General features: G+C 43.1%; 1 long non-coding RNA gene across 1 annotated transcript in view; it reads right to left on the bottom strand.

Moving 5' to 3' along the window:
• Window positions 1-280: 280 nt before the first annotated feature.
• Window positions 281-26,682, bottom strand: part of LOC122481698 — a 28,696-nt gene continuing 2,294 nt past the window's right edge. The window contains exon 2 of the long non-coding RNA XR_006296917.1: window positions 281-584. This is a non-coding gene — a long non-coding RNA (uncharacterized LOC122481698). The remainder of the gene's footprint in view (window positions 585-26,682) is intronic.

The raw sequence follows: 26,682 nt of genomic DNA, 5'->3' as shown, positions 1-26,682 counted from the left end.
TTTACAGGTATTCATTTTGTCCTCATATCTACCCTATGATGAAAGTAGCTTGTAGCCTCATTTGGTAAGAAATTGAGGTACAGAACAGATGAGATGATGCACATCAGCATGCTTATGAACATCAGACTGTGTTACAGGAACACAAGGCAGTACTATAATTCTAACGGAGGAGAAGACGACTCTTTTGAAGCATTTGAGGGAAAGTTGAACAACAGTATTCTGAAAAGCAGGGTCTAGATGTGTTCTAGTTATCTTGCTGTGTAACAAATCACCTCAAAACTTAGTGGATTAAAACAACAATTTATTGTTATCTCTCATGGTTTGGGGTTTGATGGACTCATCTGGGAAGTTCTTCTTGGGGTCACTCATGCAGTTATAGTCAGATGGCTTCTGAGAGTAGACTCATAGGAAGGATTCTTCACTCACAGGTTAGTCACTTGGGCCAGGATGGCTAGGAGAGCTGGGTGCTGTTTGGGCATGTTTCTCCACAGGATCTCTCCAGGTGGTTAGCTTCAGCTTCCTCACAGCATGGCGGCCTCCAGGTAGCTGGACTTAAATGGTGGTTCAGAGCTCCAAGAGTGCACCTTCCAAGAGACAAGAAGCAGAAGCTGCCAATCTGTGAAGACCTAGGCACTGAAACTGACATGGTCACTTCCATTTATTCTATCAGGGAAGGGACATATTGCCCAGATTGAAGGAAAGGAACATAGACTCTGCCTCCTGATGAGAAGGCTGATATAGAATGAGTGGCCATCTTTAATCTGCCAAGAAATGGCAGCTGAATGGCCAATCTCCATTATCCTAGTGGATAGGTTACCACTGGGATGAGTCACTGGCAATTTTTGGCCTTGTTCTGTCTGAGTTCTATCTCCATGAGAGTGTGATTATCCAGGCCAAGGAAGGGTAGGCCCCCTTGATCACAGTCCAACCAAGGACATACAATAGCAGAGCTGTGGTTCCTCAGAAGAAAATCAATGTGTTCTCAACACGAAAAGGATGAATGGATGCTACAGAGGTTAAAAACAATGTTTGCTTCCAGCATTTATTGTTTTAAATCTATTTTTGTCCGACAGGAGAATCTTCACACAAACCCACGCATCTCACTTCATCCCCTTCACGCTCATAACTTATTCTCTGTGTTCCTTGTTTGATTCAAATAACAAATGTCTACTTGCAGCAACACTAGGCAGGTGTAGGCTCTGTCAGGGGGATCAGAGATGAGTCAGACCTGGAGCTTGCCCTCCAGTTGTTCACTCTCCAGTATGGGGAAAAGAAAGTAACAGTAACATCAGTGAGAAAAGGGCAAGCGCCATAAGAGGCATAGATAAAGCGCTCTGGAAATTCAGAGGAGAGAGAGAGATTACTTCCAGCTACCCTTAATCACATACTGCCTCACAACATCTCTTGTATTGTTGTCTTGTCTGGTTATTAAATCCTGTATTATTGAACAACAGCAAACCAGTCATGCTGAATAATTCACGGAATCGCTCCTTCCTCTGCCTCCAGAGCGTCAGCTCCTCTGAGGCAGGGGAGAAGAACTGACAGGCATGTGGCAGGGGCTAATACCTTAAGAATATACTTAAGAATCCCAGCTTCAACAGAAGAGAACATCAATAAAATATTATCTGAATAAAGCCTTTCTAGCCCCATAAATATAGACCTTTATTAGGTTACGAAAATTTCTCCAACGAATTAAACAAAATAAGAAATTCAAAGGTTGCCTTTCTCCATTGTCCCTACTTTTATTTTCCCGGTAGGAGGAAATGTCTTTCTATTGGCATCTCCTTCCAGTTACTGACATCTTAGTTGCGTGTGTTCTCCCACCTTGGCTACGTAGAAATGCCAAATAAAGGTGACTGACTGCAATAGTAAAACACATATTGGCGATGGCTCTAGAAGTCATCTACATGTAGTTAATCCCAGAATTCTTCGCAGGAAGTCCTTTTGTGTGTGTAGCATCACAGTATTGCCTTTTGGCATCACATCCAAGTCCTTCTGGAAAGTGTACTGTTTTCTTTTTTTCTTCTTCTTCTTATTTTTAAATGACAGATGGTTAAGAAATATCTTCTGCACTCTTATAATTATTTTCCTCAGTTTTTCTCCATTAAACGGCAATTACCTTCATGCATAATCTTTCTAAGTAGTTATTTTCTAGCTCCTGAAGAGAATAATCACAGTGAAGGCATTCATCTTCTGTACTTCATGGTTTTTCTCAGCATGAAACTTCTATTGAATATAATTTGTACCACAGTAACTAACACAGACACTTAAACATGCTTGGCAGTTAATTTTTTTAAGTGGACCAAGTTTTCAGATGAAACATTCATCTGTTTTACAAAGGGTAGTTCTCCTGGATTCTATCCAAAATTTCCTTCAAAGAAAATTAGGTATATGACTGCTGTACTTTAAATATTTTCCAAGGGAGATGTGGAGTGAAAACATTTTTTCCCCATGGGTTAAATTTATACTGTGCTAAGCATTTTACAAAACATGCAAATGATCTGCTTTCTAGAGAAGGAAAACTCCCTTTGGATTTACTTCTTGGTGCTAGCAATATTGAAAAATGATTTAATTTACATTACACCAAAAAACCCACTTTAGATAGATTTGACAGTTAAACATATAAATCAAGTCATAGCAAAGTAGCAGAAAACAGAAACTAGTAGTTATGATATCTTTAGAGGAACTGTAATTTACCTAAGCTTGGAAGAAATAAATGAAATATCAAAGGACAAAAACAAGAAATTTGATAATTTGTAAATTGTAATATTAAATATGATTTTAACAAGCAATGTTATTTTACCAAGGTCACTCATGATTAATTTAGAAGAAATTATTCTTGGCATTTGGTATTCAGTGATGTCCACATTTCATAAGTAATTCCAAAAGCCAACAACATAAAGAACTATGCTATTTTGTTGAGGCAAAATATGAATTGTGCTGAGAACATGGTATGCCTGACAGAGTCCCTCACTGGAAAGTATCCTGACCCCCAGCACCTGACTTTGAGGGTGGCCTCATCCTTCAAGACGCCCACTGACTGGGACACACCCAGTCTCAGAAATCACATGTTAATGCATTGGTATGAAGGGAAACATTCACTACAATGGTTTTTCTCAAATGTGGAGATTCAAAAAGCTTTCACCCAGGATGCATTTCTGGAGGATGATATAATCACTGGAAAATTCCCTAGAATCAGATAGAAGAGAAATAAATAGAAAGTTACCGAATTTCTAGAGATATTTCCTGAATTAAGACTCTCTTTAGCTGGCTTTAGGAGAGTTGCAACTTTGAATATGAAAGATGATGTACTAGGGAATCGGTACTACTGTTAAAAAAAAAAAAAAAACAGAAAAAAGGGAAAAAAGGAAGAGAGGGAATTATAGTGGAGAGAGGACCCTGTCTCGGAATCATAGAGAACAACCACCACAAGCAGTTAACGTGATTCCTGGCAGGAAGTCCTCACGATCTCTTTGGGCAATATACTAACACACCAAGTTGGACAATGCCCAGAATTGCGCAGGCGGAATAATGATAGTGTTCCCAGCCATACCTGCATTCCTTCGTACTGCCACATCTCCTTCCTGTTTCTTTCTGAGCTTGTCACACTCTCATCAGCCCATGTCTGGACCCTCAAAGTCCCTCCAGCTGGTCTCCCCAGGCTCCAGTCTGTTCTATCACTGATCTGGAAAACGCTTTCCCCAGAGGCTACTACGGAAAATTCAAGTGTGGCCATGTGTCTCCCAGCTTTAAAATGCTCCAGGGAATGGTCCACTGCCTTCAAGAGACTGTTTCCAATCCTCTCTTTTTTATTGTGGTAAAAAACACATGACATGAACTTTGCCATCTTAGTCATTTTTCGGTGTACAATACTTAAGTGTTAACTATATTCACATTGTTGTGTGATGATAGATCTCTAGAACTTTTTCACCTTGCAAAATCGAAACTGTACCCATGAAACAATAACTCCCTCCTGTCTCCCCATAGTTCCTGGCAACCACCATTCTATTTCTATGAGCCTGACAACTTTAGATACCTCACATAAATGGGGTCATGCGGTATCTGTGCTCGTTACTGGTATATTCCACTTAGCACAGTGTCCTCAACATTCATCCATGTGGTAGCCTGTGTCAGAATTTCCTTCCTCTTTAAGGCTGAATAATATTCCATTGTACATGTTTGCCACATGTTGCTTAGCTATTCACCCACGGATGGACATTTGGGTTGTTCCTACCTCTTGGCTATGGTGACCAATGCTGCTGTGAGTGTAGGGGTATCAATACTTCTCCAAGATTCTGCTCTCAATTCTTGTGGATAAATACCAAGAAGTGGGATTGCTGGATCATACGGTAATTCCATTTTTTAATTTTTTGAGGAATTGCCATCCTGTTTTCCATGGTGGCTATTCTATTTTACATTCCTGCCAACAGTGCACAAAGGTCTTAAGTTTTCCACATTCTCACCAACACTTCTATTATCCTCACTAATTGTCACCCCCTGGTGACTTTTGAAATGGAACATCTTTTCATGTTTGTTGCCCATTCGTATGTTTTCTTTGGAGAAATGTCTATTCAAGTCCCTTGTCCATTCTTTAATCGGCTTTTTTGTTTTCTTGTTGTTGAGTTGTCATTCCTAATTCTTAAGCCTGGTCTGCATCCCCCATGATCTGGTTGCAAGCCTCATTTCCCTTCTCTCTGTACCTCATATGCTTCTCTGTGGGGAGCTCATTTTCATGAGGTCTTCTAATGGAGGAGCCGTGTTTTGATCTTTTCACATGTTGTTCCTGACAGGGTGCTCCCCTCCCTACCTCAAACACATCTTGACTACTGGAGCAAAATCTATCCCTGCCAGAAAGAAAAATTACCTTGAGGGAATTGTCCTGGGTAGGACTTCTGTCACCACGTCCTGAAGCGCACTCTTTCCTCCAACCACTGTGTTCTCTCACTTCTGGACCATCAATTTACCCTGTGTGCAGGGCTGATGAGGTGGGTTTGCGATTTTTATTATCTGTCTCTCCTACCAGACAATAAGCTACCTAAGGTCAGAGTCAGTATCTTATTTAATATTCAAACTCTGATGCCAACCATGGAGACTGCCACGTAGTGGCAATATTTTCTGAAGGAAGGGAGGAGAGAAGGAAGAAGGTCTGGCAGGCAGGTGAGCAAGCCAGCACGGAGGCAAACACATAACCAGGCTTCTCCTCTGTGCTTTGACTCCCTGCGCTGCCCACTTCTTTTCCCACTGGACAAGAGAACTCCAGAGACCCAGTGACATGGCCTGCCATATTCGGGTCCCGCCCGAACCGCTGTCTCAACTTCCCAAAGCTGAAATGGCTCAGCCCTCACAAAGCTTACCCTCTGCTTCTGATGCAGGGTCCAAAATGGGAGTTTAGATCCAGGGACTACAAACTGATGACGGTCCAGTGCGGTCTGGCAGATAGACGACCAGGTCTTGGATTACTGTGTAAAGTATCATTTAGGAAGCATCTACCCCAAGGCAGCCAGCATGCAAAGGCCTTCAGATTTGTTGCCACTTTTCAACCCCTTTCCAATCCTTTGACAGAAGAGTTATTACCCTCATTTTTCTAATGAGGGAAGTGACACCCGGCCAGGATGGTAGCCAAGTTACTTTTAATGCTAAGGCTCTCTCTTCGTTATATCGTGAACCTCAAGGTCAGAGTTGTTTTAGATTTACAATAGACATGGTCGTTGTTTTGATAATCATTTATTAGGTATGTGCTATACGGTTCACAGCCTTAGAGTCTTTTAAGCCTGAGAGACACCTTAGAGAACATCAAGTCTAATCCCCTCAATTTACAAATGAGGAAGCTGACCTGACTACAGTGAATAAAATGATATAATCATGCTCTTCAGAGATTTTTCTATTTGATTTTTAAGGTTCTTTTCTGAATTTAAAAGCAGTACAAGCTCAGTGCTGAGAAACCGAAATTTAAATGAGAAAGATTTTAAATCCATAATTCATATTCCAACAACCCTAACACTTATTGATAGACATGATTTTAGACTTAGCTCATTGGTACCTCATTTTCAGCCTTAGAAAATAGATGTATCTATTAGACAAATGACTATATATTTGTATGTATACACATGTACAAATATAAGTTGATATTATATTCTTTATAAAACATGGTATTGTTCTCACTGAATATATTTATTTTATTAAAATTATTTATAAATATTCTTAAATGATGGAAAGAATTTTTACCATAATCATAAAAATAATACTTTCTCAGTGGGGATAAAATTTTTAAATATAATTCCAAAGTAAAAACTACCTATTATCCCATCATCAAGGGATAACCATCATTAAGGTCCCCCCCCAACCCCCCTCCCCCCCCACACACACCGTGGAGAATGTTTTCTGCTCTGTGTGTGTGCATAATTGAGATAAATGGAATAGATGTATGTATGTATGTATGTATGTATGTATGTATTTATTATTTATTTTAGAGAGAGAGTGTGCATGAGTGGGGAAGAGGGGCAGAGGGAGAGAGAGACAGAGAGATTCCATGACCCTGGAATCATGACCTGAGCCGAAATCAAGTTGGATGCTCAACCAGCTAAGCCACTCAGGCACCCCCGAATAGACATTTTAAACCCTTGATACATTTTGCCAAATTGCTTTCCAGAAAGTTTGTGCTTATTTAAATCAATAGCATCAGTGAATGACTGTGTTCATCTCACAATGTCCTCACCAACTTTAGATATTTAAAAAAAATCTTTTGCTTATTTTATGATGGGAAAAATGCTTATGAATGTGAACTCATTAACATATTGTTGTGAAAATTATTGCTTTTAATTGTCTCATTTTATCAGGCAAATAAGAGCTCTGTATAAATTAAGAGCTCTGTATAACTAAACTGTAGCTTCTATCATGCCTATTTAGACTATGTTTTTAATGTTTATTTATTTTTGAGAGAGAGTACAAGCAGGGGAAGGGCAGAGGGGGCGGGGACAGAGGATCTGAAGCAGGCTCTGTGCTGACAGCAAGGAGCCCGATGTGGGGCTCAAACTCACAAATCGTGAGATCAGGATCTCAGCTGGAGTCGGAGGCTCAACTGACAGAGCCACCTAGGTGCCCCTATTTAGACTATTTTCAACCAAAGTAACAATGGCTTAAAAACAGTTTTGCAGGGGTGCCTGGGTGGCTCAGTCGGTTGGGTGTCCGACCTTGGCTCAGATCACGATCTCGTGGTTCATGGGCTCAAGCCCCCCATCGGGCTCTGTGCTGACAGCTCAGAGCCTGGAACCTGCTTTGTGGATTCTGTCTCCCTCTCTCTCTGCCCCTCCCGTGCTCATGCTCTGTCTCCCTCTCTCTCAAAAATAAATAAAACATTAAAAAAAAAAGTTTTGCAATAATCACATTACATTAAATGAAAGTCAACAAAATAGGTACCAGGTAACAACATAGGTCAAAGAGCTTCAAGAACAAATGCTATAGAAGATGAAGGCTGCACGTCTCTGTAGTCTGTCTGTCTGCCTCTTTTTCTCTACCTCATTCCAAAAAGGGAAGATACGTGAGCACAATGAAGACAGAGCCCACCTGCAATCAGAATTTCTTAAACAGCCCATTTGTGTATATTTTAAAGCCACTGCCAACTTTAAAGCCACAGGGATATACAGCAAAGTCACGATTCACACGACACTACAGTTAGAAACCTAAATTTAAGCCTATAGAAAAACTTCAGCTTCTGGTCCAGTTACTGCTTTCCTGAAGCTCCCCAACGTCATTGGATGTGCCCCTCCTGTCCCTTTGCATCTGAATGTTTTTAGACAAAATATTTCTACCGGTTAAATTTCCGGTATGATTTATGTGTCAGCGTTGATCCTGACATTGTAACTACAATGCCTGTTGAAGATGAAGGGAAATCCCATTTATGGAGCATGTAGTGACTGGGGTTGGTATTGACGAGAGAAAAACTCTCTACAGACCTGACATATAAGGAAAGCCACTTTAGGTTTCTAAGTCAGCATGAATGTACATAAACTTTATACCAAAAGCCTGATTTATGGCCCACCAAGCATATATTGCACATTTGCTTTGTCAGCGAGTGCCCTAGAGGAAAACCATCCTGTCCTTACAATATCGACCGATGCTCTCCCACTCCCCGCATTCCTTGATGTTAGAACTTGTGATTCCTGCTTATATGTTCATCTATAATCTTTTGAGTTTTCATAAGATGTAAAAAAGCATAGAGTTCTGTTAATACTATTCATTCTCCGGAGCACTTGCTTCCCTGTAAAGAGGATGTTTCCTGGGCAGCTGTCCTAACTTGGGCTCAAATAAGACTTTCTTACTTTTTAGAGATTCTAAAAATGTTTGTTCATTTTGTGTCAACAGTATTCAGACCTCACAGCCCTGGAAAGGTCTTCTGCCCCACCCAAGGGGAGGTGCCTGCTGATTTGTGATGCCAGCCTGTAAAGCTACCCTCAGCGTCTCTAGATAACTATGTGAGATAATCCTGGGTGAAGGAGCAAGGGTGAAATGGAAATGTTTGGATTGTATTTTGCAAATAGCAAGACACATGGGAACAGATGCAAACTTCTGAAATCTTTTACAGCCTGTGAATGTAATATGATGCTGTCATTAGTGTTACCATTTGAAAAATGAAATTCTTTCACAGTGAATGTATTGTCTGGTCTGTGACTGTTACTTGTTGGTGATTAATGCTATCATTGTTTTGGAAACTTTGTGTTAAAAATGCATGATAATCATGATAAAGGAAGCATAGAATTCCAACTCTTTATCCCGACATTCAGGACCTTACATAACCGTGACCTAACAAAACTTTTAAGCTTGATCTCTCCCCTATGCAAATCTATGTTCCAGGAAAAGCAGTTACCCAACATTCCCTCCTCACCTCCATGCTTTGTTAGTGACAATCACACCATCCAGAACGCCCCTCTTACCAACACGGTCTGGCAGGTCTGTCAATCGAAGATCATCCCAAATGCCACCTCCTGCATGACATTTCTCTCCAGTGGACTTTTTTCTCTACTCTGACAAAGGTTCTTTGAAGATAGAAACTACATCTTACACAATAGGAATAACAGAACTCTCCCCTCCTTCCTGAGTATAAAGTTGTTGCAAGGAAGTGACTATCCAGCCAGGGACCATATTGGCCAATATCCTACATACAGGTCTGCCCAAGTGACTTGTTCTTACCAGTTGAATGCCAGTGGAAATGACAGGTGTTGCATGTGGGCTGGGTGTTTTAAGAAGTGTGCATTCTTTCTTTACTCTCCTACCTCTTAGGCAATTTGAAGCAAAGATTCTGATGTGCTAGGGGTTGGCAGGAGCTCAAGACAGAAGGAGCCCAAATCCCTGAATCACCAGGTGGAAGAAAGTTGCCTGCTGACGTAGGACAGCATCATTGAGCTCTTAAGTGAGCGTGAAATTAACTTCCATTAGGTTAAGCCACTGAAATCTGATGTTTTCTTTCTTATAGAGCTAGAGCCATTTCCTGACCAATATAGCTTGGTAGCCTTTTAGTGTTTGGCTCATTCTATTTTATACAGCAGGTGCTCAAAAAGTATTTGTTAAATTGAAGGGAAAATTCAGAGACAAACACAAAAATTATGAATTATATTGTTAGAACACAGTTTGAGATATCTGTTGACATCAAAATGCTCTTCCAACCCTATCTTCTTAAAAAATACTCCCCGCTCAAGTCATTTGTTTTACATGATGAGTGCTTCCACGTTGAGATCAGTTGTCACTTTGTTCTTGGCAAAGAGAAAATAGGATGTTTTGAAAATTGACGGTCATTCTAGTTGGATGTGGATGCCAAGTTTCTTCTGGTTATATGAGCCAGATGGCATAACTGTGAACAAATAATGGTAAAATGAAAGATAATCCTCTTTGATTGTCAGATTCTTGGGTCAGGTTTTCCAATAAGACATAACTAGTAGATAGGAACCTTGGCCACTAGCACTTCTGTTCATACTCCCAATTAGACTTTCATTGTAACATGATGATGTTATTATTGCTGGTGTTACTTCTTAGGTTGTGCTAAGTCATACAAAAGGGAGCGGTTAGCTCTAAGCTCCAATTGCCACCAAGTCAAAACAAGTATGGGTCATCAGCTCTCCAAATGGAACTTCAGGCTGATTCAATATAACTGGGTATTTATTGGATATCGCATTTAAAAATCAGTGTGTAAAGCTTGACGAGTAAGAAGGTGATAAGGTAACCAGAAATTTGTTATGTCTGGCCTTTTTCTCCATATTTCTAGTACTCAGTATGGTCAAGGGTGAGATCTTTATCTCATCATGTGGATTCAGTTACTGTCCAGGGTCATTGCGTATAGCCCTCAGGACTCTCTGGACCGTTTCTTGCAGGGCAGGTCTACTAGTGACAAATTTTCTCAGGATTCTGTTTATATTTGTGTATTTGAATGTCTTCCAGTAGTACATTTTTGAAGGGTAGTTTGCTGGATGTACAATTCTGTTGTTTTTGTTTCAGCACTTTGAATAGGTCACCCCATGGACTACCGGCCTCCAGTTTCGGGCAAGTCTGTTGTTAATTCACGAAGGGTCACTTGTACATAATGTGTCATTTCTCTCTTGCTGTTTTCAAGATTCTCTCATCTTTGGCTTTAGAGAGTTTGTCTATGATGTATTTCTGTGTGGATCTCTTTGGGTTGATCCCATTTAGAGTCTGTTTCTAGGATGTGCAGATTAATCCTTTCCATCAAATTTAGGAAATGTGAGCCATTATTTCAAGTATTCTTGCTGCTTCTTTTTTCTCTGTCTCCTTGTGGACTCCCATTATACATGTGCTGGTTAATTTCCATTTCCATATTAAATTTTTTTCATGCAGGTATAAATACTCCTATAGGTATATCCCTATAGATAAAATTGCTAGGTTATGGCAGTGACATTAAGAGTTTTGATAGATACTGCTAAGTGCCTTCTCGAAAGCTTGTAATAAAGGTGCCCTTGTACCAACAATGTCTGAGTAAGCCCATTTCTCTTAGGGACTTTTTATTGATTTTGCTGGAGATTCTTTTTAATATTGGATGAGATACTTATTTTTAGTTGGGCAGTAGTTCCTTACATAGTCTTACTGCCTCTGAGAATCTTCCATCAATGCCATTGTTACCTGCTTTGCTAGTTTCTCCTTGAGTCATCCTCAGAAAACATTCATGAAATAGGAAAAATGATGGGCATATTTCCCAATGCTTTGTTGTTCTATTTTGTTTCTCACTAAAAAGAAGTCTGTTCATTCTAAATTACCTCTGTCTCAAATGCTAGGCTAAACTGTGACCCTTCTCTGGGCACTCAAGGCCGTGATGAGACATACAATGTACACACAGTTTTGATAACTGTTTTTTTCCCCAAACCACCTGATGTGAACACTTTACAGTGTCTTCTACGATATAGTTTCTAATGGTTGCACAGGAATTCATAACTGCAAAACAACAAACAACACTGATTTTGGTCATTTCGTCAGTTTCTGATTTTTGCCTATTATAAATAACACTGTAATAATGATCATTAATGATCTTTAGGAGAGCAGAGCCCTATTTTATTTTTTTGTTGTGTGACAGCATCTAGCACAGAGTCTGCCTCAAAAAAGATACCAGTGTGTGTAGAATTAAAAAGTGGAGAAAAAAATAAGCTTTTATGTATTTAAACCTTTATTTATACAAAGTTGATTATTTTCTTCAAAAAGTGCCTAGAGGAGAAATTGATGGTTAGGGAGATCTGTGTATTTTTCAAACTCTTGGTCAGTATTTTCAAATTGCCAACAGAAAGTTTTCGCCCATTTACGTACCCACCGGGCGTGCAGGGATTGCCTGTTTCTGCACCCTGGCCGACTAGTGATTTGTTGAAATCTATGTAGTTGATGGTTGAAGAACAGGGTATTCTTATTAGTTTTAATGCACATTTCTTGTAGGACAAGTGATGTTGAACTTTTTAAATGTCTTTTATTATTTGCTCCTTTGACCAGCAAAATTTATTGCTTGGGAAGGAGGGCTGGTCTCTCTCAGGGTCCTGGGGGCCACAGCCCAGGGCTACTCAGGTAACAAAGCGGCAGTTCTGTGACTCACAATCCACCTGCTTCTCAGGCAGTTTCACAGGGTATCATCCTCAGTGGGAAAAAGAAAAGCAGGGAGACGTCCAATTGTACCTTGCTTCTGGCAGGTTCACTTCTCCCTGCACCGTGACCCAGGCAATTTGAGTTTATTTTTTGGATCTTAGGAATCCAGGGGCAAGCTTTTGTCACCACCTCCTCTGATACTCACCTTCCTCTAGGCAGAGAGGCCCCAAGATTTTTTGGTTTTGCACCTATGTTGGCAATTTTCAAGCATGTTTTTCCAGCTTACATCTACTAACAAAATCTATGCATGTATTATAATACCCATGTATTAAGTACATATAAACCTATTACATGAAACTCAAAATTTTAAAGGGTGAGATTAAAAAGACATAGAGAACTGGCAGTTCCAATGTTCCTTCTTGCTGCTCAGTGATACTGTCTTTTGGGCTCTGCACGTTAGAATGCAGCCCTCTAGGGTACTTGCAGGAAAGTGGGTTGTCTCCTGTCTGAGCAGGTGGACTATTTATACATTTCTTAGGCAGCTAGACCTCCTCTACCGCCGAGCAGCTGGCTGTATAAGTAGGCACTTTCTATGGGGTGCTGTAGATGGACACTTTTTTTTTTCACATTTATTCATTTTTGAGTGACAGAGAGAGACAGGGCGTGAGCGGGGGAGGGGCAGAAAGAGAGGGAGACACAAAATCCAAAGCAGGCTTCAGGCTCTGAGCTGTCAGCACAGGACCCAACGTGGGACTCGAACTCATGAACTGTGAGATCATGACCTGAGCCAACGTTGGACACTTGACCAACTGAGCCACCCAGGCACCCCTAGACGGGCACTTTAAACTACTGTTCAGTAAAATGAATGCTGTGCCCTCTGATGCAAACTTTCTATGAGGGCCAAGTCCAGAGAAGCCGGACTACCAGAAGCCTTTCTCGCTCTACTTATTCTCTGCTATCTAGCAATCAGTGGCTAATCTGCTTGTTCAAAGACTGCCTTGACATTTGAGTAAAGGAAAGTGAAGCAGAAGCACCATGAGGACCCACCCTTCGAGGTTAGATTTTGCATCAGAATGATCCAAGTGAGTGAAGTATTTATTGTGCAAACATGTGAAGTCTCTGTACAGAGAAGGAATGAGAAAGTCAGGCCCAGGGCCTGCTGATGCCACCCTGAAGGGCCATGCGGTATCTGAAAGGGCAAGGGTCTTTGGAGCCAGACAACTGGATTGGAACTAGCTTTGGATCGCAAGCCTGCCGTATGCTGGCAATATAACCTTTGATATTGAGGTTTTTCAGTCTCCAGGGAGGGGAGAAATCATCTCATCTTAGCAACATCATGAAGGTCAAACAAGAGGATGCCTGTCACCCATTCAGCATGTGGTAGCTGCTCAATACATAGTTGTTCATTCCCTCCTCACCCTCACTGGGCCATGGAAATTTCTTTCATGCCTGCAACGTGCCCTAACTTCAGGGTTTGCTTCGTTTTTCTTTCAGCATTAATGATGTAACTCATTTCTCAGAGTTGCTTTAGCTACCTAAAAAATGCCCTTAATATGAAACTCCTATTAAAATTTTTTTTTAATGTTCACTTATTTTTGAGAGAGAGAAAGAGACAGAGCACAAGCAGGGGAGGGGCAGAGAGAGAGGGAGACACAGAATGCGAAGCAGGCTCCAGGCTCTGAGCTGTCGGCACAGAGCCCGACGTGGGGCTCGAACCCACAACCATGAGATCATGACCTGAGCTGAAGTCGGACGCTTAACCAACTGAGCCACCCAGGCACCCCTGGAACTTCTATTTTAAAAGTCTGTGCTCCATTTGATCATGTCTATGTCTGTAATACAATCAAGTGGGTTTCTTTCCTTTTTTAATGTTTATTATATCTTGAGAGAAAGAGCACAAGCAGGGGAGGGGCAAAGAGAGAGAGGGAGAGAATACCAGGCAGGCTCCTCTCGGTCAGTGCAGAGCCTGACCTGGGGGCTTGATACCAGGAACCATGAGATCGTGACCTGAGCCGAAAGCAAGAGTCAGATGCTCAACTGACTGAGCCACTGAGGCACCCCCCCACAGGGGTTTATCTCTGATGAAGTTAGTGGCCTCAGGCACTTCCATAATATGACTGGCATCAGAACTATTTTTGGCATCAGAAGCTGTTCTTTGTTTGTTTGTTCAATTACAGGCAACTCTAGTGTTCTACAAATTCACATATACTGCAAAATGCACACTCACACCCACTGAAAAAAACCTGTTTTAGGAGAAAACTTCTCCATCCAGCTTTCTGTTCGGCTTTCCATTGCTCCTTATTCCGTTCTGTAAATACAGGTTTATATTTAGCCCTTTTTTTGATTCCCCATATGTTCCTTCTAAAAACATTCCCTGTTAAGGGATTTTCCCTAGTTGATCTCTTGGAGAACCACTGAGTGAACACAACCCTGTGTAGGTATGACTGAGGTTTGCATGCTGGCGGCCTCACAAATAAACCAAGAGTCAAGGAAGCTCTGACAACAAAATCGTGCCCCATAGCTCTCCCTCTTTTGTGGAAAACTTGCTGCTGATGGAGCAGAGGGTCAAACACCGTGTGTGTGGAGGCCGATTTCATGCCCTTTTCCCCATGTCTGTTCTGTGGGGAGTGGGCAGCCAGAGGGTGGGAAAGGTCAGGTCACAGCATCACAGACCCCAGGTAGCCAGCGTATCAGCAGGGAGAGGCCAGGGCCAGCAGCAGGGCAGGCTGCAGTTCCCAGTTCCCAGCCCTGTCAGGGCTCTGACCCAGCCCTGTCAGGGCTCTGACTCAGCCCTGCAGCTCTCTGAAGGCCCTGCCTTGGCCACCTCGCTGGCCTCAGCCTGCCCCTGCACTCGGGGAAGCAGCTTACTCTTGGCCAAAAGGACAGGCAGGGAGGGGGAAAGGGCTTTGGAGCCGTTGACACTGGCCCTGCAATCCCTCCACTGGCCCCATCAGATCAATCACTCGGGGCCTCGGTTTCTTCATCTCTCAAGGGGTTAACGTTACGTACTTGGCACGGTTGGGAATGTGTGTGGCTCTTACCAGCCCTCAATGAACAAGCTTATGCCTCCGTGACCGGCCCCCAGACTCTACTGGTGGCCAGTCTATGTTGGGGCTCTCTCTTGTTTTCCTGCAAGTTTAGTGCCTATATCATAAAGTACATCTTGGATTCCCTTTCAGTTCTTTGTCTTTTTATTCTATTGTTCTTGTTTTCAATGCCTTTCATTCCAGTTGATTTACCCCAGTAGATGGTGAGTGCTGCTTCTTTCTTTCCAGAAACTTTGTTTCCATGGTTGCTGAAGGTTGCCACATTTACTTACCTTGATCTAAGGGCCCCCTGAAGAAAATCACCACAAGCATGGGAGCACATCCCGAGTTCTATGCTTAGCTTGTCGAGACAAGGAATCTTCCTCCAGCCTTCATCAGTCCCAGTGCCTTTGAGGGCCAGGTCAGTGAGGAGTGCTCCCTCCCTCCTCTGGCAGTTCCTTGACTGCCATGCTCTCTGCCCTCTGACGTGCTCCGCGAAGACAAAACTCCTGACATGTGGATCGGTTCTGTCCCTTTTCTCCTGGGGGGGGGGGGGGGGGGGGGGGGGGGGGGGGGCAGGCGTGCACGCAGAACCTCAGCTCTCTGCCTCTGCTCCATGCTGTAAGAATGACGTGGGAGGCCTGTCCTGATCCAGCGACCCCTGAACGTAGCCGGCTGAGTCAGCTTGGTTTTGCCTGACATAAGCCATGCCTTCCAACTGCTTCGTTCTCAGTGAATAAAGGAGATGTTTTTTGCTTCCAGTTTTATATACTGTCTTATTTCTCAGCTTGTTTAGGACCCAAGGAAGAGCAGAGATGCTATTTATTGGGGTCCCTTCACAAACCCCAACAGTATTGTCAGTGAATGAAGGCGGCTAAGGGCAAAGCAATAAGGAACGGGGATGGGGGGGGGCGGGTATTGCAGCAAACTGAAGAGACAGTGTACCGTCCAGTGAGGGCAGGGCCGGCTCAGCTCTAGCTCGTCGCTATCTTGGGCATTTGGACCCACTTTGGCCAGATATTTCAAAATTTTTAAAGAAAGCCCAAGACCCTGATTTTTACCTGATACCTCCCTACTCTTAAATGTTGACAATAAAACTAAAAAAACAAAACACCATGGTGTCGGAGATACAAAAGGCCTCTGTAGGCCAAAGCTGTCTGAAGGTTGTGGACAGCTGCCTGCGTCCTGCCCTGGACCCTCAGGGCCCCATCCTCCCTGGTCACATGTGCACGTGACTCTACCTCCATCATCCCACCTGGAAAACATCCTTATACCCATCAGGAAACTCCAAATGCCCTGCATCTTCTGAGGAGGGGCGCTGCTGTGAGTTATTTACATGAGAGAGGGAGGGCAGAGAGAGAGAGAGAGAGGGAGAGAGAGAATCCCAAGCAGGTTCTGAGCTGCGGGCACAGAGCCCAACTCGGGGCTCAAACTCGTGAAACTGTGAGATCATGACCTGAGCGGAAGCCAAAAGTCATCTGCTTAACGGATTGAACCACCCAGGTGCCCTGATGACCTCTTTTGATCTCATGTAAAATGTATCCACTTTGATGGTTACACATAAATTAACAAGCACAGGCAAATGAAAGGCCAATGGTTTCATCTCTTTCCCCAGAATCATCAAAAGATAAAGTTAACAGTTCCTTACCCAAACGGCACCACCCCATGGGTATTGCTGAACCCCAGGCTGTTAAAACACGTGTAAAAGATGAAAGCTGTTACGAACTCTTAGGCACCGTTGACTCAGAAGTGTCTAATAAGTGGAATCTGAACTAAACACCTTTGAAGTAAGGTGGGCAGTAATGTGGTATGATGGTTCTGGTTCTGAATCGTAACATTCATTCCTTCGTTCATTCATTCAACAGATATTTACTCAGCAGTTCTTTCAATACCATAGCTGTGTTTTCGAAACCCACCGGGACGCAACACTGAAAACTTCCCCAAGTTGCTGCCTCCATTGTGCTGAAGAAGGAGAACATGGGGCTCACGGGCCAAAAGGCTGTGAACAGGTGTTCCTTCCCTGGCAGAATGAAAAACCCACACGTTGCTATTACGTTGCACATTCCCTCAGAGCACGCTGCTGGGTGGCTCCCCTCTGCTCTGCGGCAGTGAGGCCCTATGAAAACTTGGACACTGAGAAGCTACAGAACTTGAGAAGGACGGTGGTGAATGTGGTAATGCCGGGACTATATACGCTTATCTTTTACTGACACCAACCCGATCTTTATTCCTTAGGCTTCGTGCATGTGCTTAAGACCGTCACTGTTTGAGTGTAGATGAGTGTCATCCAGGGCAGCCAGCCTCACCCCGCGGTGTCACGCAGGGCTCTGTGGCTCCCACAGAGGGTCTGGGTAGATGATGCAGAGACGTTTCTCCCACCTGCTGCAAGCTGTTAGTGGGGTTTGGGGACCACAAAGGTTTCAGTGGGACTTAGTCTTCACAGTGGTCTCATGCCATGTCCCCCTTGATTGAGACTGGTCTCTGGAAAGTTTCTCCGCTTGGCCGGGGATGGGGGTCAGGGTGCGGGGGTGAGGGAGGCTTTTGCATTTTCTATTCCATGGCTGGGAATGCCTCCCTGCCCCCACTTTTAGGGAGACTTTTCCTTCAAATCTTCTACGCTCTGAAACTTCTAATCTTTTATTTTTATTTATTTGTTTGTTTGTTTGTTTATTTATTTATTTATTTATTTATTTATTTTAACATTTATTTATTTTTGGGAAGAGAGAGACAGAGCATGAGTGGAGGAGGAGGAGAGAGAGAGGGAGACACAGAATCTGAAGCAGGCTCCAAGCTCTGAGCTGTCAGCACAGAGCCCGACGTGGGGCTCAAACTCATGGACCATGAGATCATGACCTGAGCCGAAGTCGGACGCTTAACCGACTGAGCCACCCAGGCACCCCAACTAATCTTTTAAACTTCCATTGAAATGTCATCCCCTTAGAGTCCTCTCCTTCCACTCACATGGCCGGTCCTTGTGTATTAGTGAAGAGAAGCCAGGCAACAAACATTGCAATAGTGAGTAAACTCCAAAATTTCAGTGGTTTACCACAACAAAGGTTTATTTCTTGCTCACGTCACAATCCAGGGACTCAGAAATCCAGCTCCTCTAGTTTGTCCGCCTCTGAGGGTGTGAAATGGGCAAGAGAGGGCTTGGGGTGAGGGATGTGACATGGCCCTCATCCTAGTGGCCACAGCCCAGCTACACGGCCCCAAGTTACCTGGGAGGGGGCTGGGAAAGCCCTTCCCTTACAGAGATTATTTCAGTTAATCCTTACAACAAGCCTCTGAGGTCAATGGGAATAGCCTGTTCATTTTATAGACAGGATACTGAGGTTGAGATGCTACATGACTCCCTCAAGGCCATGCAGTTAAGTGGCAGACCTGGGATTAGAACCCAGGACACCAGCTTCCAGAGTCCCCTCAGACACAAACTCTTGTGTTGCCTATGTTGTTTCCATGTTAAAGAGAACAGGAAAATTGATAACATATCTAATATATATATATATATATATATATATATATATATTTAGTGTTAGAAGCTCAGAGTTTTACAAGTATTCTTATTATTTATTCCTTAGAAGCAGTAGTTTGGACAAAAAACACAGTTTTGCTATGCAGATGTAGGAATGGTTTAGATGAATGGTTCTCAAAGTCTGGCCTTCAGCTCCTGGGGAATCCTGAGACCTTTCTAGAGAGTCCACAAGATCAAGACGATTTTCATAATAATACTAAGATGTTTGTTATTTTGCTCATTCTCTCAAGAGTATACTATGGAGTCTTCCAGAAGTGCTCTACACACGATGATGTCATTGCTGTGATGCTAATGTGTAACAGAAGTCAAATTGTTACCTTAAAATGAATTAACAATATAATTTACCATGTTGGGTTTTTTTTAATTTTTTGTAATGGTTACTTATTTTTGAGCGAGCCAGAGGGGGGGGGGAGGGGCAGAGAGCGAGGGAGACACAGAAGCTGAAGCAGGTTCCAGGCTCTGAGCTGTCAGCACAGAACCCGACACGGGACTCAAACCCACGAATCGTGAGATCACAACCCGAACTGAAGTCGGACGCCTGACTGAGCCACCCAGGAGCCACCGCGTTAAGTTTTAATTTCTTAAAACTTAAAATTTCTAATATGATAAGTATCAGTAGATACAACCCATACAAAGAAAAGTTCTTTGGGGTCCTTAATAATTTTAAAGAGCATAAAGGATCTCGAGACCAAAATGTTTGAGAAGTGCTACTGGGTTAGAAGTTAAAGGCAATGTGTTTTTTGATAACACTTTAAACTCTAGTGTATGGCAATTAAGAGTCTCAGATTAAAAAATATCTTTTGAGGGGCACCTGGGTGGCTCAGTCAGTTACGCATCTGACTTTGGCTGAGGTCATAATCTCGCAGTTTGTGGGTTCGAAGCCCGCATCAGGCTCTGTGCTGACAGCTGGGAGCCTGAAGCCTGCTTCAGATCTGTGTCTCCTTCTCTCTCTGCCTCTCCCTGGCTCACGCTCTTTCTCTGTCTCTCAAAAATAAATAAATGTTAAAAAAAAAAATCTTTTGAAAATGTCTATGTCTCAATTTATCTTTCTACTCTTTTAAAATTTTTTTTACTTTTTTATTTTAGAGACAGAGTATGCACACATTGAGGAAGGGCATAGAGAGACAGGGAGAGAATCTCAAACAGGCTTCCTGCTCAGCGAGGAGCCCAATGCGGACTCCATTCCACGACCCTGGGATCATGACCTGAGCCAAAATCAAGTGTTGGACACTCAACTGACTGTATTACCCAGGCGCCCCTCAATTTCTTTATCTTTAAAATGAGGTTATAGTACAACTATAATACTAATCTATATTACGTTAAATAAAAGATTAACCCAAAACCTTCATCATAGTAGCCTGGATTAGAATCAAGCATTCTAAAAAATATGGAGAGGAACATTAACAATAAATTTAAAGAAATTTCTTCAATTTTCTGTTCCTTTTCTCAACTCCATGCTTTCTCAAGAATAGTAGAAAAATGTGTCCAATTTGCTTTCACAACATTCAGTCCCTGAAGGCTTATACTTTTTGGAGATTAGTAGTCTAACCAATTTGTCTTGGCCCACATTCGTGAAAAAAATCACCACAGGTGAAATTTCACGGTAACAAAATTCATTTTAACTGCATACTGTGTAGACAGCTCTTGAACTTGGGTGATGGCTTGGTGTTGTCTCATGCTGCTATCATTATGGCAAATTTCAGTTTAAATAAATCAAGTGGCCACTCTCTTCCTGTTCACTGCAGTGGCTATACAATGCCACAATGGCTTGATATTTATAGTCCATTTTACCTTCACATAGAGGGTTACCCATGTGAGCAGATCATTCACTGTAATAGAATCCAATGTCAAAAGAACTTGATATTTATAATCCCTGTTGCTTTAACAGAAGGGGAACACAGAGTAGCCCATTTACAAAATGACAGATAAGACCTGCCTAAGCGCACAATAATGTTTTGATTTAAGGCTGTTAACAGAGTGGATTTATTTAAAGTGTTCTTGTTTTTGGAAATTTTAAGATTCTAAATGAGAAATGGAAAAAAGTAAACCAGAATAGTCAAATACTGCTGAGTTAATAATAGATGGTCTTATTAAGAGATTACTATATGCAGGGGTGCCTGCGTGGCTCAGTCGGCTAAGTGTCTGACTTTGGCTCAGGTCATGATCTCACAGTTCGTGGGTTTGAGCCCCGTGTTGGGCTCTGTGCTGACAGCTCGGAGCCTGGAGCCTGCTTCAGATTCTGTGTCTCCTTCTCTCTCTGCCCCTCCCCCACTCACACTCTGTCTCTCTCAAAAATGAATAAACATCAAAAAAATTTTTTAAAAAGATTACATGCAGGTATTGTATGTGGTGATTGATGTTATAGCTCACTGACCACCCCCTCCTCCAAACAGTCCAATGATGTGGGCATTACTATTATTCTACTTTGACAAAAAGGAAGGAAACAGATCTTTGCAGGATTTCAACTCAGACACTATGACCCAATAACCCACATTCTCAACCACTATCCTATTCCAGTTTCCACTACAAAATGGTGAGTTTTAGTCAAATCCAGAGTTAAAAAACGCTTTTCGTTGAATTTTTGTCCTCATTTGTTCTTGCTGCTTTGGCTGTTATGGGTTGAATGGTGTCCTCTCAAAAGATATGCTGAAGCCTTAACATCCAGGACCTGTGAATGTGACCTTATTTGGAAATGGGGTCTTTGCAGATTTACTTAAAGATGAGGTCGTACTGCATTAGGGTGAGCCCTAAATCCAATGACTGGTGTCCTTATAAAGACTGGGAGAGTTGGAGACAGAGCCCCAGGGCGAAGACGGCCACACGAAGATGGAGGCAGAGCCCTGGGGTACGCTGCCACGAGGCAAGGAAGGCCACGGGCCACAAGAAGCTGGAAGAGGCAAGGATGATTCTTCCCATAGAGCCTTTGGAGGGGCTATGGCTGGCCTACACCTTGATTTCAGACTCAGCCTCCAGAACTGGGAGGCTGTGTTTTGTAAGTTACCCAGTTAGTGGTCCCTTATTATGGCAGCTCTCAGCAACTAATACACTGACTTCATGGGCTGGAGGCCCAGCTGAACCAAGACCCTAAGACTGAGGTCTCAACTGCAGTCCTGTGCCCAGCACAGAGTAGATGCCCCCTGGAGAGATCCCCTTCAAACCAACAGATGACAGGACCAAACTGAGCTAATAATTTGGTATGAGTTCTAAAACTATTTTGAAGGTCTAGTTTTATAGTGAGATCATGGAGAATATTAAAAAAAAAGAAAGAGAGAGAGAGAGATACTGCCTTAAATATTTTCTGGAACAAGGCAGAATATAAAGGAAAACAAATGAGGTCTTTGAATTTTGATGCAGTGAACTTGTAGGTAATGGAGAACCACTAAAATGCATAGCTATAAAGATCATGTGCGGGCCGAGTGATGGCAGTGGGCTTCTAGAAGGAGAGGTGGCAGGGTCATCCAGCAAGACAGGGCACTGACCCATGCGGTGGTGGGGTGCTGGCTGGGGAGTCAGGCCTCAGGCAGGCAGCCAAGCAGTACTCCAGTGTGTGTGTGTGTGTGTGTGTGTGTGTGTGTGTGTGTGTGTGTGTTGTTTGTTTTTAATTAATTAATTTTTGAGAGAGAGAGAGAGAGGAGAGAGAGTGCGCACGCAAGCAAGCAGGGGAGGGCAGAGAGAGAGGGAGACACAGAATCCAAAGCAGGCTCCAGGCTCTGAGCTGTCAACACAGAACTGGACAGGGGCTCAAACTCACCAATGGTGAGATCATGACCTAAGCCGAAGTTGGAGCCACCCAGGTGCCCCCCAACCTCCCAACTCTTGCACTGCACTGCGGTGGAGGTGGCACTTTTGGTATAGGGAGGGGCCACCTCTTCCTCCTAGAATGGGCAGAAAGATGTCTCCGGAGATCATGCTTCCATTCCACCAACATTTATCAAAGTCTGTGCTAACTCTGGTCATCTGTTGACAGTGAGTGTGGAGAGGAGACTTTTGTCTTTCAAACACATGTTCATCTACTAGGATCGTTATCTGTTGTTTGGCAAGTACGACAGTAAGCTAGCTATGGCTAAATTATACACCGGGATCTTACAGAATGTTTACATTGGTCTACTTTGCACTTTCTAAAAACAAACAACAGAAAACATACTACTCATCATGACTCTTGTGTGCATCAGGCACTCAAGCCAGCTTAAGCAAGAGAAGGGAATGTATCATCAGGTTACACTTGTGGCCCATGGGCCCTGGGAACCCAGGTGCAGCCAGGAAAGGCTGTGGACAGGAGAGCCCCCAGCTGCTCTCTGCAACCCCATACACACTCCACGCACACCATGCTGATGGACTTTACATCTCCTTTGTTCAATGGTCCAGCCCAGACTGAATGCGTCAGGATTGTTTTGCTTCTGCAGGGGACAAAAGAAAGCAGTTCAACCTGGCTTAAGCTAATTAGGGAATTGAACAGCTCAAATAACTGAAAATTCCCAGCCAGCTGGATCCTGGTGGTCACAGGGCACTGTAAGAGGCAGCCTCCCCCTCCTCTGCTGGCTCAGCCCTCTTGGGACCAGGTGACCAACAGGACCTCCAGACTTTATATCCTTTGCCAACACTCTGCTTTTTGGAGAGTCCCAGCAGGTCTTAGGAACCGCTGTAGGTAAGCCCAGCTTTGGTCACATGCCCGCTTCTGGACCACCCACAGGCAGGTGGAAGGAAATGCTCATTGCCCAGGCCTGGAGCCGGGGCCAAGGTCAGCCCTACCCCAAACATATTAACAGCAAATGCTACATGAAGTTGACTGTTGGGTATGGTACTTTAGATAAGTTAAATTGTTTTAAACTCAGCATCATGTCTGTTTACTAATTGAATCGACACTTTATCCCCTTTTATAGGTGGGGAAATTGAGGCACTTATGAATGCATCTTGGTCAAGGCCTCAGAGTTGTAAGCTGCAAGAGCTGGGGTTTGACCTAGACTCCCAGGCCACAAAGGCCGGGCTCTTGACCACTAGCAGAAGGGATCTGCTACCAGCCAAATGGGACATGGATGCTGGGCTGATCACAATAACAGATGTCCAATAGCCATTCTGAACTCTCGCTCTGTGGAGAGAACTACGTCCCCAGCCTGCTGGCCCAGGGTGATATCATGTTGTACCAAGGTGGCCGCTTCTGCTATGACCTAGTACATGGACTAGTTCCAAAAAACAGAAGGGACAATACAATAAGCACTCTTCCATCATTATTCTCTGGGGAGGTGGTTGGGAAAAGGCAATTTCATCATGGGGATCAAAAGAAAAAGCTATCAACCCTAGGCCTCTGGGTGTACTTACTTATATTTTATCCCATCCAAAGTTTTGTCTCCTACAAGGGGGTGCGTGGTCATGAAGAGGCCAACAGTCTAGGCCAACAGTCTGCATAGGGAACCCACTGGGCTGGAGGAGATGCCCAAACACGTTCCCTTTTCAGTTGTCTGGGTCCAGGAGGGGACCCAGAAAAGAATCCCAGTTCCCCTTGCTGTTAGGAAAAAGCACAATCATTTACAGATTGTTATGGTTGAACTGCACTTTGAAATTTGGATCATGGAGAAAGTGAATCTATTTTTTGCATATCCCCAGCAAGACTGTCAGGAGAACTGTCTTCAGGTCTTAGAATCCCGGATGGATAAAGGTGGTCTGTAGTCTTAGCTGATGCTGCCACTGGGGGCCCAGGAGTCATTATGAGCTAGGCAGAGCTCCAAAACAAGATCTACTTTACTGGAAAGCTAAACTACGCCACCCACTCAAAACTTCTACCTAATGCTTGAAATTTCCATCTCTTTCACACCTGTGTTCTGTCAGCTTCTGCTATTCGATGTACTGAGAAAAAGTGAACGACAGCTTCTAGATAAACTGTAAGTAAATACAATCAGACAAACGTCCTATGTGAGTGGAGTGCTGGAGAGGTTGTGAAGGTTTTGTTTTGTAAAGCCTTCGGTGTGATTTGAGAATCAACAGCAGAGAGGAGGGAGAAGGAAGGAAGGAGGGGCCAGGCTTTATATACGAGGAGCCTGGGGTCTAGGGAGCTTTAGGAGTTACTTGTCATCCCAATTAAAGTATTAGAGGCAGAATTTACATTTTCACCATCTTTCTTGTGCCCCATCCTGGTTCCCCACAGGAAAGGGACAAAGAGAGAGAAGAAGAAAATGAGAAGAGAGGAAAGCTGAGAGGCAGTAGCAGCACAGAGACGTAGAGGAGGTAAGAGAGAAAGGAGACCCCAGGAGAGGGAAAAGGAGAGGGAGAGAAGCCCAGACAAGAAAAAATAATATTGAAGGAGAAGGCAGTTGGAGGACTGCCTCCCTGACTTCAGACTTACTATAAGCTGCAATAATCAAGACAGAGAGGTACTGGTGAAAGAACAGACCAACAGATTAGTGGAATGGAGAGCCCACAAACAGACCTACATAAATATAATCAACTGATCTTGGACAAAGATCTTGGAAATGACAATACAATGAAGAAAAGACAGTCTTTTCAACAAATGGTGCTGGAACAACTGGACATCCACATACAAAAACATGAGTCTAGACACAGACCTTGCACCCTGCATAAAAATTAACTCAAAATGGACCACAAACCTAAATTAAAATGCAAAGCAATAAAACTACAAGATAACACAACAGGAAATGCAGATAACCTTGGATTTGGCGATGCCTTTTTAGATGCAATGCCAAAGGCATTATCCATGAAAGTAAGAATTGGTAAGGTGGACTTTATTATAACAAAAATTTCTGCTCTGCAAAAGACACTGTCAAGAGAATTAAAAGACCAGCCACAGACTTGGAGAAAATATTTGCAAAAGACATATCTGATAGAAGATTGTTATCCAAAATATACAAAGAACTCTTAAAACTCAACAATAAGCAAATCATCAGATTAAAAATGGAGGGCGCCTGGGTGGCTCAGGCAGTTAAGCATCTGACTTCAGCTCTGGTCACGATCTCACAGTTCATGGGTTCAGCCCCACATCGGGCTCTGTGCTAACAGCTCAGAGCCTGGAGCCTGCTTCAGATTCTGTTTCTCCCTCTCTCTCTGCCTCTCCCCCCCTCAAAAAGATGAATAAACATTAAAATATTTAAAAAAAAAAGGGGCCAAACAACAGGTACATGAAAAGATGCTCAGCATCACTACTCATCAGGGAAATGCAAATCAAAAGCATTCTGAGATATCACCACACATCTGTTAGAGTGGCAATTACCAAAAAGACAAGTGATAACAAGTGTTGGAGAGGATGTGGAGAAAAGGGAACCTTAGTGCACTGTTGGTGGGAATACAATTTGGTACAGCCACTACGGAAAACAATATGAACAGTGTGGAAAGCTCCTCAAAAAGTTAAACAGAGAGCTACCTGTGATCCGGTAATCCCACTTCTGGGTTTATATCTGAAGGAAACAAAATCACTATCTGAAAAGATACCTGCACCCTCATTATTTACAGCATTGCAAATATTACTTATTGCAGCATCATTTACAATGTCCGAGACATGGAAACCTAGTTCTGTTGACAGACGAATGAATAAAGAAAATGTGGTGTATGGTGTGACATATATATCATATAATATATATCATATGTATTAGAATATTATTCATCCATAAAAAAGAAAGAAATCCTGCTATTGGCAACAACACGGTTGGGTCTTGAGGGCCCTATGCTAAGTGATGGAAGCTAGACTAACATTCTATAATATGACTTATATGTGGTATCTATTTTTATTTTTAAATTTTTTTTTCAACGTTTATTTATTTTTGGGACAGAGAGAGACAGAGCATGAACGGGGGAGGGGCAGAGAGAGAGGGAGACACAGAATCGGAAACAGGCTCCAGGCTCTGAGCCATCAGCCCAGAGCCTGACGCGGGGCTCGAACTCACGGACTGTGAGATCTTGACCTGGCTGAAGTCGGACGCTTAACCGACTGCGCCACCCAGGCACCCCATGTGGTATCTATTTTTAAAAAAGCCAAACTCATAGAAACACAGAGTGGAATGATGGTTGCCAGGAGCTGGGGGTGGCGGAAACGAGGAGATGCTGTTCAGAGGG

This window comes from Prionailurus bengalensis, chromosome C1 (genome assembly GCF_016509475.1).
Source record: "Prionailurus bengalensis isolate Pbe53 chromosome C1, Fcat_Pben_1.1_paternal_pri, whole genome shotgun sequence".
Classification (NCBI taxonomy): Eukaryota; Metazoa; Chordata; class Mammalia; order Carnivora; family Felidae; genus Prionailurus; species Prionailurus bengalensis.
The sequence above is the reverse complement of the archived record's forward strand: the minus strand, read 5'-3'. Positions and strand labels throughout refer to the sequence as shown.